This window comes from Aotus nancymaae, unplaced genomic scaffold (assembly GCF_030222135.1).
Source record: "Aotus nancymaae isolate 86718 unplaced genomic scaffold, 86718_ANA_hifiasm-v0.15.2.pri h1tg000007l, whole genome shotgun sequence".
NCBI lineage: Eukaryota > Metazoa > Chordata > Mammalia > Primates > Aotidae > Aotus > Aotus nancymaae.
In genome coordinates this window covers 16,030,413-16,043,022 of record NW_026988418.1, presented here as the reverse complement: position 1 = coordinate 16,043,022, position 12,610 = coordinate 16,030,413, and positions in this window count along the sequence as shown.

Sequence of the window (12,610 nt, the reverse complement as noted above, 5' to 3'; positions counted from 1 at the left end):
TTTTCTGTGCAGTAGGTCTAAATAGTGAGCTTAGAATTCAGTAAACCATGCTATAAACAGATGTGCTGTCATCCAGGCTTTGTTGTTCCATTTATACAGCACAGGCAGAGTAGATTGAGCATAATTTTTTTTTTTTTTTTGAGATGGAGTCTCGCTCTGTCACCCAGGCTGGAGTGTGGTGACATGATCTTGGTTCACTGCAACCTCAGCCTCCTGGTTCAAGTGATTTTCCCACCTCAGCCTCCCGAGTAGCTGGGACTACAGGCACGCTTCACGATGCCTGGCTAATTTTTGTAGTTTTAGTAGAGACGTGGCTTCACTTTGTAGGCTAGGCTGGTCTTGAACTCCTGAGCTCAGGTGATCCACCTGCCTCAGCCTCCTAAAGTGCTAGAATTACAGGCATGAGCCACTGTGCCAGGCCAGATTGAGCATAAATTCTTAAGGGCCCTAGGATTTTCTGAATGGTAAAGAGGGATTGGCTTCAGGCCAGGCACGGTGGCTCATGTTTATAATCCCAGCACTTTGGGAGGCCAAGTTGGGTGGATCACTTGAGCTCAGGAGTTCGAGAGCAGCCTGGTCAACAGGGCGAAACCCTGTCTTTACAAAAAATACAAAAATTAGCCGGGTGTGGTGGTGTGTACCTGTAGTCCCAGCTACTTGGGAGGCTGAAAGGAGGATTGCTTGAATCCAGGAGGCGGAGATTGCAGTGAGCTGAGATTGCCCCACTGCACTCCAGACTCAGTGACAGAGCAAAATCCTTTCTCAAAAAAAAAAAAGAAGAAAGAAAAATAAGCTGGCAGTCACCAGCTACATTAACCCCTAATAAAAGAGAGTCAGCCTGTCCTTTGGTTTTGAAGCCAGGCATTGATTTCTCCTTTCTAGTTATGAAAGTCCTAGATGGCATCTTCTGATAAAAGGCTGTTTTGTCTACATTGAAAATCTGTTGTTTGGTGTAACTGTCTTCATTAATTATGTTAGCTAGAACTTCTGGGTAACTTGCTACAGCTACTCCATCAGGCTTTGCTGTTTCACCTTATACTTTTATGTTATGGAGGCAACTTATTTCCTTGCTTTTTTGGTTTATTTATTATTATTTATTATTATTATTATTATTATTATTTTGAGACAGGGTCTTGGTCTGTTGTCCAGGCTGGAGTGCAGTGGCATGATCATAGCTCACTGCAGTCTCAACCTCCCAGGCTCAAGTGATCCTCCCATCTCAGCCTCCCAAGTAGTTGGGACTACAGTTATATACCACTATGCCCAGGCAATTTTTTGTAATTATTATAATAATAATTTTTTGATACAGAGTCTCACTTTGTTCTCAGGCTGGAGTGCAGTGGTATGATCTCAGCTCACTGCAACCTCTGCCTCCCATGTTCAAGCAATTCTCCTTCCTCAGCCTCCCGAGTAGCTGGGATTACAGGCACCCGCCAGCATGCCTGGCTAATTTTTGTGTTTTTAAGTAGAGATGGGGTTTTGCCATGTTGGCTAGGCTGGTCTTGAACTCCTGACCTCAAGTGATCCACCTGCCTCGGTCTCACAAAGTGCTGGGATTACAGGCGTGAGCAACTGCACCCAGCCCAAACTTTTTCTGCAGCTTCCTCACATCTCTCGGCCTTCATAAAATGAAAGAGAGTTAGGGCCTTGGTCTAGATTAGGCTTTGGTTTAAGGGAATGTTGTGGCTGGTTTGATCTATCCAGACCACTCAAACTTTCTCCACATCATCACTAAGGCTGTTTTGCTTTCTTATCATTCATGTGTTCACTGGAGCAGCACTCTTAATTTCCTTCAAGAACTTTTCCTTTGCATTCACAACTGGGCTAACTGGCACAAGAGGCCTAGCTTTCAGCCTATCTCAATATGCTTTCCTCACTAAGCTTAATCACTTATAGCTTTTGTTAATCTTGTTTTTTAAGAGAAAAGGTTTTGCTCTGTTGCCCAAGCTGGAGTGCAGTGGTATGATCATAGCTCACTGTAGCCTCAAACTCCTGGGCTCATATGATACTCTGCCTCAGCCTCCTGAGTAGCTGCGATTGCAGGGGTGAGCCACTGTGTTGGCTAATTTCCAACTTTTGACTTAAAATGAGAGATGTGCAACTCTTCCATTCACTTGACCACTTAGAGGTCATTATAGGGTTATTAACTGGCCTAATTTCAATGCTCTTGTTTCAGAGAATAGGGAGACTTGAGGAAAGGGAGAGAGACAGGGCCAGTCAGTGGAGCAGTCAGAACATACACAACATTTATCAATAAAGTTGGCTGGCCAGGTGCAGTGACTCACACCTATAATCTCAGTGCTTTGGGAGGCCGAGGTAGGCAGGTCACTTGAGCCCAGGAGTTTGAGATCAACCTGGGCAACATGGTGAGACCTTATCTCTGAAAAAAAGAAAAGAAAAAGAAAAAAATTAGCAGGGCTTAGTGGCATGCACCTGTAGTCTCAGCTACTCAGGAGGCTGACATGGGAGGATCACCTGAGCACAGTACACTTGATCAGCCAAAAAGCCAAGAAGCAAGCCTTTTGCAGTGGCTCACACCTGTAATCCCACACTTTGGGAGGCCAAGGCAAGCAGATCACTTGAGGCCAGGAGTTCAAGACCAGCCTGGCCAACATGGCAAAACCCCATCTCTGCTAAAAATACAAAAATTAGCTTGGCTGCAGTCCCAACTACTTAGGAGGTTGAGATGGGAGGATCACTTGAACCCAGTGGGCCAAGTCTGCAGTGAGCCAAGATCACATTATTATGCTCCAGCCTGGGAGACAAAGTGAGAGACCTTTGTCTCAAAAAAAAAAAAAAATTGCTTCTTGGGTTTTGTTTTTTGTTTTCTGTGTTTTTTATTTTTTTGAGATAGAGTCTTGCTCTGTCTCCCAGACTGGAGTGTAGTGGTATGATCTTGGCTCACTGCAACCCCTGCTTCCCAGGTTCAAGTGAATGTTGTGCCTCAGCCTCCCAAGTAGCTGGGACTACAGCACCATGCCTGACTAATTTTTTTGTTTTTTTAGTAGAGGTGAGGTTTTGCCATGTCGGCCAGGCTAGTCTCAAACTCCTAACCTCAGGTGATCTACCTGCCACATCCTCCCAAAGTGCTGGGATTATAGGCATGAGCCACCACACCTGGCCTTGAGTTGAGTTTTGAATATGGTGTAAGACCAATTCATTCTTCTGCTTGTGAATATCCAGTTTTCCCAGTACCCTTTATTGAAGTGACTTCCCTTTTCTTATTGTGTGGTCTTGTCTCCTTTGTCAAAAATCAATGGGATCAAAATATTTGGGTTTGGCTGGGCACGGTGGATCACACTTGTAATCCTAGCAATTTGGGAGGCCAAGGTGGGCAGATCGTCTGAGGTCAGGAGTTTGAGACCAGCCTGACCAACATGGAGAAACCCCGTCTCTACTAAAAAAAAAAATTAGCCTGGCATGGTGGCACATGCCTGTAATCCCAACTACTCAGGAGGCTGAGGCAGAAGAATCGTTTGAACCCAGGAGGTGGAGGTTGGGGTGAGCTGAGATCGAATCACTGCTCTCTAGCCTGGGCAACAAGAGCAAAAAACTCCATCTTGGAAAAAAAAAAAAGGAAAATGTATGAGTTAATCTCTTGGCTCTCTATTTGGTTCAATTGGTCAGTATGTCTATTTTTATGCCACTATCATGCAGTTTTAATTATTATAGCTTTGTAATATAGCATAAAATCAGGTAGTGTGATGCCACCGGCTTTATTCTTTTTGCTCAAGATTGCCTTGGCTGGTGGTTCCAAATAAATTTTAAAACTTTTTTCTATATCTGTGAAAAATGACATTTGAATTTTAATAGGGATTACAGTGAATCTATAGGTTTATCTTCTTATTGAGTTGACACTGTTCTTATATATTCTAGATACAAATCCATTATCAAAAATATTATCGTAAATAATTTTTTCCAGTCTGTGGGCTTGCCTTTTTATTTTTGTTTTTTCCGAAAGTGTCTTTTTAAAAGAAAAATTTTTAATTGTACTAAAGTCTACTTTATCACCTTTTTCTATAAAAGTGAGAGCTTTTGTATCTGTTTAAAAAGAAATCTTTGCCTACCCTAAGATTACAAAGATTTCCTGCTATGTTTTCTTCTGAATGTTTTATAGCTTTAGCTTTTGCATGTATGTCTTTGATCCATTTTCAGTTAGTTTTTGTGTACAGTGTAAAGCAAAGATCAAAATTCACTTTTTACACATAGATATCTAGCTGTTGCAGAACCATACTCTGAAAAGACTAGCCTTTCCCCATTGAAATAACTTGACACCTTTGTCAAAAATCAACAATATATGTTAAATTTATTTCTGGATTCTCTATTCCATTTCAGTAATCTTTGTATGTCCTTCTATCTATAAGCTAATACTACTCTGTGTTTTTTTTTTTTTTTTTTTTTAGACAGAGTCTCGCTGTGTTGCCAGGCGCCAGGCTGGAGTGCAGTGGCGTGATATCGGCTCACTGCAACCTCCGCCTCCCGGATTCAAGAAATTCTCCTGCCTCAGCCTCCCAAATAGCTGGGACTACAGGCACGCACCACCACGCCCAGCTAATTTTTGTATTTTTTAGTAGAGACGGGGTTTCACCATGTTGGCCAGGATGGTCTTGATCTCCTGACCTTGTGATCTGCCCACCTCAGCCTCCCAAAGTGCTGGGATTACAGATGTGAGCCACCACGCCTGGCCTACTCTGTCTTAATTACTGTGGCTTTACAAGTAAATCTTGAGGCTGCGAACGATGGCTAACACCTGTAATCCCAGCATTTTGGGAGGCCAAAGTAGGTGGATCACCTGAGGTCAGGAGTTCAAGACCAGCCTGGCCAACATGGTGAAGCCCCATCTCCACCAAAAACATACAAAAATTAGCCAGGCATGGTGGTGCCGGTCTGTAATCCCAGCTACTCGGGAGATTGAGGCAGGAGAATTGCTGGAACCCAGGAGGCAGAGACTGTAGTGAGCCAAGATTGGGCGACTGGACTCCAGCCTGGGTGACAGAGCAAGACTCCATCTCAAAAAAAATAAACAAACAAACAAACAAATATTGAACTCAGATAGCATAAATCCTCTAACTTTGTCCTTATTTTTCAAAGTTGTTTTTGTGGTTCTAGGGCCTTTGCATTTCCATATAAATTTTAACATTAGCTTGTCAACTTCTACAAAAATACTTGCTAGGATTTTGCTTGGGATTGCATTGAATCAATAGATAAATTTGGAGTGTTAACATCTTAATATTGAGTTTCCCAATCCACGAACATGGTCTTTCTTTCTTTCCTTTTCTTTTTTTTTTTTTTTTTTGTTTGAGACAGAGTCTCACTCTTGTCACTCAGGCTAGAGAGCAGTGGCATGATCTTAGCTCACTGCAACCTCTGCCTCCTGGGTTCAAATGATTCTCCTGCCTCAGCCTCCCAAGTAACTGGGATTACAGGTGCATGCCACTATACTTGGCTAATTTTTTTGTATTTTGGGTAGAGATGAGGTTTTACCATGTTGGCTCAATTGGTCTTAAATTCCTGACCTCAAGTGATCTGCCCATCTTGGCTTCCCAAAGTGCCGGGATTACAGGTGTGAGCCACTGCACTTGGCCTGTCTCTTCACTTACTTAGTTTAATTTACCTCTTCTTATTTTTGGTGCTTTTCTAAATGGCACTTCTTTATTATTATTATTATTTGATACAGAATCTCTCTGTCACCTAGGCTGGAGTGCAGTGGCACGATCTCAGCCCACTGCAACTTCCACCTTTTGGGTTCAAGTGATTCTCCCAATTCAGCCTCTTGAGTAGCTGGTATTACAGGCATGTGCCACCACCACACTAGGCTAACTTTCTGTATTTTTAGTAAAGACAGGGTTTCACTATGTCGGCCAGGCTAACCTCAAATGATCTGCCTGCCTCAGCCTCCCAAAGTGCTAGGATTACAGGCTTAAGCCACCATGCCCAGCTTCTAAATGGCATTTTAATGTGATTTTCTAATTGTTTGTTTCTAACATATATATAAAAACAGTTTACTTTTGCATATTCACCTTGTATCTTGTCATCTTGCTAATTTTACTTAGTTCTAGCTTCTTTGTAGATTACTTAAATTTTTTGTGTACATGATTGTGTTGTCTGTGAATAAAGGCAGTTTTACTTTTCCTTTTCGGCAGATGCCTTTCATTTATTATTCTTGCATTATTACATTGTCTAGAATCTCCAGTATAATGTTGAAGATAATTCTTTAGAATTTGGAGGTAAAATTGTGCTATTCTTTTTTCTCTGGATAATTGTGTGATTTACCACTTGATTCTTTTCCATCACACATTTGTCAACAGAGAGCTCTTCTGAAGACTTGATCAGAGCTTTTGAAGTAGCCCCAGTTATTCCAGTCTGACCTCTAAAATCTGAATTCTCCTTATTTCTCCGATGATTCCTACCTCTTCTTTCTTACAGGAAGCCTCTGATTCAGCTAGTCTGACTGCGGAAAGGAGCCTTCTTTCATAAGTTTTTGCTCACGTGATTTTCCCTCATTCTGCTTACTTAAATCCTCTCCCATTCGATGCCTGACTTGAAGAAACCCCTCTTGCAGCAAGCTCTTCTATGACCAGCTCTCAGCACATCATTCTTTCTTTCAGCATTTGCTGTCTTGACTGTATGTATATCATTCATTGAGCACCATCTGTGTGCCATCACCTTACTTAGGAATCACAGCTTCATACTCCAGGTTTCTCTAGAATAGAGGTTATGCCCACTTCAGCCCAAGTTTCACAGCACTCAGCCTAGGGCCTGGCTCTCAAGGACAGGGCTGCTGACTTTGCCTTCATTCCTTTGTATGCCTTTGTGGTTTTGCAAATCAGAAAAAAAAAGTGCCACTAAGTTTGGCCTTATGTAGCTCTATGCCAAAGGCAAGGCTTAGTAATCAGAGTTCAGGCTAGATTTCTACCCCTACTTCTCCCTCTGGCTGGACACCTTCAAAACGTGCATGGCCATATGGGTCAATCCTGCCTGAAATGAGGAATTAATAAATGAACAAATAATTCCGAAAGATGGGTATTTTGTATTTAAATATATTGAGGCTCAGAAAAGATAAGTTACTCACCCAAGGATACAGGCAGGAATGGTAGAAATGCCTGTCCCCAGAGTTCAAGGAGACACTACCTTCACCTACCTCCTTCTCTGATCTCAACATGAGTTCAGCACTTTACATGTTATTAGGCATTTTTGTTGTTCATGATTCCTTTTCAGCCTGATATCAGCCACTTCTGGAACTTACTCCAAGACTTTTTTTACCTTGGGTGAATGGCCCTTTCCTAGAAACAGTGTCTTTAACTGTAAACAAGGGGTGTCCAATCTTTTGGCTTCCCTGGGCCACACTGAAAGAAGAATTGTCTTGGGCCACACATAAAATACACTAACACTAACAATAGCTGATGAGCTTAAAAAACAAACAAACAAACAAACAAAAAATAAAAACATCATGTTTTAAGAAAGTTTACAAATTTGTGTTGGGCTGCATTCAAAGCCATCCTGGACTGCTTGTGGCTCACGGGCTATAGGTTGGACAAGTTTGCTGTAAACCCTCCCCCTCTTTACTGGAGTGTTACCAGAGTCCAGGAGACAATGAATATAGGAAAAGGCAAGGACTTTGGGACCAGATCAGCCTGGATTCCAGTGGTTACTTGGCAACTGACTTGGTGGGTGATCTTGGATATCTCTCTCTGTCACCCAGGCTGAAATGCAGTGGCGCAATCATGACTCACTGTAACCTCAACCTCCTGAGCTCAAGTAGTCCTCCCACCACAGCCTCCCAAATAGCTAGAACTACAGGCACGCATCACCATGGCCAGCTGAAAAAAAAAATTTTTTGAGACAGAGTCTCACTTTGTTGCCCAGGCTAGAGTACAGTGGCGCAATCTCAGCTTGCTGCAACCTCCTCCTTCTGGGTTCAAGCCATTCTTGTGCCTCAGCCTCCTGAGTAGCTGGGATTATAAGCACTCACCACCACGCCTGGCTATTATTATTATTAGTAGTAGTAGTAGTAGTAGAGACGGGGTTTCACCATGTTGGCCAGGCTGATCTCGAACTCCTGACCCCAAGTGATCTGCCCACGTCAGCCTCCCAAAGTGCTGGGATTACAGGTGTGAGCCATCATGCCTGGCCTTTTTTTAAGTGTAGAGACAGAGTTTTGCCATGTTGCCCAGGTTGGTCTTGAATTCCTGGATTCAGGTGATCCTCTTGCCTTGGTTTCTCAAAGTGCTGGGATTACAGGTGTGACCCACTGTGTCCAGCCCAGATAATTTTTTGTTGTGGAAAGCAGTTCTCTGCATTGTAGGATGTTTAGCAGTATCTCTGGCCTCTGCCTGTTAGATGCCAGTAATATCCATTGCCCAATTGTAACAACAGAAAATGTCTCCAGATATGGCCAAATGTCCCCCAAGGAAGAAAATCACTCCCAGTTAAGAACCACTGCTCTAGCCAGATGCAATGTCTCAAGCCTGTAATCCCAGCACTTGGGGAGGCCAAGATGGGTGGATCACTTGAGGTCAGGAGTTCCAGACCAGCCTGGCCAACAATGACAAAACTCTGTCTTTGCTGAAAATACAAAAATGAGCCAGGCATGGTGGTGCAGGCCTGTAGTTCCAGCTGCTCAGGTGGCTGAGGCAGGAGAATCACTTGAGCCCGGGAGGCGGAGGTTGCAGTGAGCTGGAATTGTCCCACTGCACTCCAGCCTGGGTGACAGAGCAAGACTCTGTCTCAAAAAGAAGAACCACTGCTATATAGTCTAGAGTCCTGGACAGTGTTCTTCCTCTACAATATGATGGAACTAAGAAAGCTTCTTTCCCGCTAAGGGTCAGTAAAAAAAATAAATTGCAAACAGATATGATACCATTTTATATTTGTTACAGCCTATTCCCACATACAAAGTGCCTTCTCAGACAGTATTTTGTCTGATTGTCCTAGGCAAGAGATCTGGTAAAAGTAAGTGTCTAGGCAGTACCTGGCATTTATTAGATAAAATTTTAATTTCCTTTCATTGGCTAGATGAAGCAATGTATGTTCAATGAGGTTAGGTGACTGTCCCAAGGTTACACAGCGAGTAAGGGGATATTGTCATTTGTTATGTTAATTCACCTGTAAGTTACTGTTCTCAACTCTTTTACTATAATCCTAAGAAGAGTTTCTGCTTTCACTTGAAGGAATAAGGCAAACTAGAAGAAGCTTAGGAGCCAGGTGTGGTGGCATGCACCTGTAATCCCAGCTACTTGGGAGGCTGAGGCAGGAGGATGACTTGAGCCCAGGAGTTCTAATCCAGCCTGGACAACATAGTAAGACCCCTGTCTCTAAAAAGCGAAGTAAATAAAAATTTAAAAAAGAATCTTAGAATCTTTGTTTCCTGGAGTTGAGTGGGTTCTATAGGCCATCTAATTCAATTCCCTACTGCATGGTTCTCAAGCCTACATTAGGGTTGCCTGATAAAATACAGGATGACCAGATAAATTTGAATTTCAGATAAACTATGAATACTTTTAAAATATAAGCACTTCCCATGCAATCATCATGAATAGCAGGTCTCTTGTGGCCCTGGGACTCCCCTCTGGGGAATGATGAGCATGGTTTGATTGGCCATATGATCAGAAGACAGAACTGATATTCTTTTTTTTTTGAAAGAAGGAAAGAAAGAAAAAAAATGAAGAGGAAGAAAAAGGAAGAGAAAGAGAGAGAGAGAATGGGAGTATTGCTTTCTTGCTCAGGCTAGAATGCAATTTAGTAATGAGTTTTGAAAACCTCTTTTATACCGATAATTATACTTGATGTAGACAGGAAGGAATAAGGGGAAGAAAATAACAAACAAGCAGCCAACCAATATTTCATTTAAACCTATGAAATGCTATGCGATTACTAAGGAGTGATTTACTTCCAATTATGTAGTCACTTTTGGAATAGGTGTGAGGTGGTAATGTATGTTTTGTGTATTTGAAGTGGAGAGTTCTGTAAATGTTTATTAAGTTTACTTGTTCCGGGTCTGAGTTCAAGTCCTGAATGTCCTTGTTAATTTTCTGTCTCGTTGATCTATAAAATCGTTAGCTCTTCTTGTTACATTGATCCTTTTGCCATTATATAATGTCCTTCTTTGCCTCTTTTGCTCTTTGTTGCTTTAAAGTCTACTTTATCAGAGGTGAGAATTGCATCTCCTGCTTTTTGTTTATTTATTTATTTTTACTCTCTGGTTGATAAATCTTCCTCCTTCTCTTTGTTTTGAGTCTTTGTGTATCGTTGCATGTGAGATGGGTCTGGATGCAGCATACCGACGGGTTTTGGCTTTTTATCCAATTAGAATATATATGTAGGTTTAATACTGGCATTTGATGCTAGCTGGCTGTTTTGCCCATTAGTTAGTGTAAATTTTTCATTGTGTTAATGCTCTTTGCTTATTGATATATTTTTGGAAAGGCTGATATTGGTTGTTCCTTTATATGTATAGTGCTTCTTTCAGAAGCTCTTGTAAAGCAGGCCTGGTGGTGGTGAAATCTCTAAGTACTTGTTTGTTTGCAAAAGATTTAATTTTTCCTTCGATTATAAAGCTTAATTTGGCTGGATATGAAATTCTGGGTTGAAAGTTCTTTTCTTTAAGGATGTTAAATATTGGTCCCCACTCTTTTCTGGCTTGTAGGGTTTCTGCTGAGAGATCTGCTGTAAGTCTGATAGGTTTCCCTTTGTGGGTAACCTGACCTTTCTCTCTGGCTGTCCTTAGTATTTTCTCCTTCATTTCAACCCTAATAAATCTGGCAATTATGTGCCTTGGGGTTGGTCTTCTTGAAGAATATGTTTGTGGTGTTCTCTGTATTACCTGGAGTTGAATATTACCCTGCCTTGCTAGGTTGGGAAAGTTTTCCTGAATGATATCCTGAAGAGTGTTTTCCAACTTGGATTCATTCTCTTCGTCACATTCAGGTACACCTATCAAACGTAAATTAGGTCTTTTCACATAGTCCCATATTTCCTGGAGACTTTGCTCATTCCTTTTCATCCTTTTTTCTCCATTCTTGTCTTCTCGTTTCATTTCACTGAGCTGGTCCTTGACTTCTGATATCCTTTCTTCTGCTTGATCAATTCAACTGTTTAAACTTGTGCATGCTTCGCGAAGTTCTCATGTTGTGTTTTTCAGCTCCATCAATTCACTTATATTCTTCTCTAAATTGTCCATTCTGGTTAACATTTCGTCAAACCTTTTTTCAAGGTTCTTAGTTTCTTTGCATTGGGTTAGAACAAGTTCTTTTAATACACAGAAGTTTCTTATCACCCACGTTTTGAAGCCTGCTTCTGTTATTGGAACACACTCGTAATCTATTAAGCCTTGTTCCGTTACTGATGAGGAATTGCGATCCCCTGTAGAGGGAGAGGCATTCTGATTTTGAGTATTCTCTGCCTTTTTACGCTGGTTTCTTCCCTTCATTATATATTTATCCCTCTGTCGTCTTTGTAATTACCGACTTTCTAACTAGGTCTCTGAGCTGACGTCCAACTTGTTGATTCCCAGCGCTGAAATCTGAGCAATCCACTGCGCCGGCCAAAATAGCGGTGTTAAGATTGATGGTGCTTTTCTGCCCGGAAATCTCCTGACTCTGCACCAAGAACTGGCGCGCTAAGGCGCCAGCAAAACTGCCACACCGGCCACAAGAGTCGCCCTGGCGACCCATGGGGCTCCTCTGCTGGGAATCTCCTAGTCCGTGAGCAACAAATATTCGTCTGAAAGTGTGGCGTCCTCTCGTTCTCTGTGCTTTCACTGGGAATTACGAGCCCGAGCTGCTAGTGATCAGCCATCTTGGATCTCTCGACAGAACTGATATTCTAAGGGATTAGGAAGAAGGGGCCTTCTGCCTGGGCTTTTCCATCTCACTGAGAGTGGTCAACTCTCTCCCTGGGAGGATTTGAGTCTTTCATTGGGAACCTAGCTGGTACAAGAGTTCAGACAGTCCTTGGGACATTCAGAAACAGACATGGATGATGACAATGAGGTTAGTCAACCAGCATTTTGAACACCTACTATGGGCCAGGAAATTGCTTGGTTAAAGGAATACCATGGAGATAAGGCACCCAGCAATTTCAAGGCAAAGAAGATAATTTCCACCTGTGCAATGGGAAGAAGGTGTAAAAGAGAGCACAGCAAGCAGTTTGGTGTTGGGAACACACTGAAACAGACAGCTGATATGTTCACATTTGCTTTTTAGAACATTCTGCTTGCAATGTGAAAGATGGATTGAAGGAGGGAGCTGGGACCAAAGAGATAATCTAGAAGGATGATAAATCCATGTCTCCTTCCATCCCTACATCTTATATATATATATATTTTTTATTTTTTGAGACAGGGTCTCGCTCTGTCACCCAGCAGGGAGTGCAGTTGCACGATCACTGCTCACTGCAACCTCTACTTCCTGGACTCAAGTGATTCTCCTGCCTCAGCCACCCAAGTAGCTGGGACTATAGGTGTGTGCCACCATTTCTGGCTAATATTTTTGGTATTTTTTTGTAGAGACGGGGTTTTATCATGTTGCCCAGGATAGTCTCGAACTCTTGGGCTCAAGCAATCTGCCTACCTCGGCCTCCCAAAGTGGTGTGAGCCACTGTGCCTGGATAA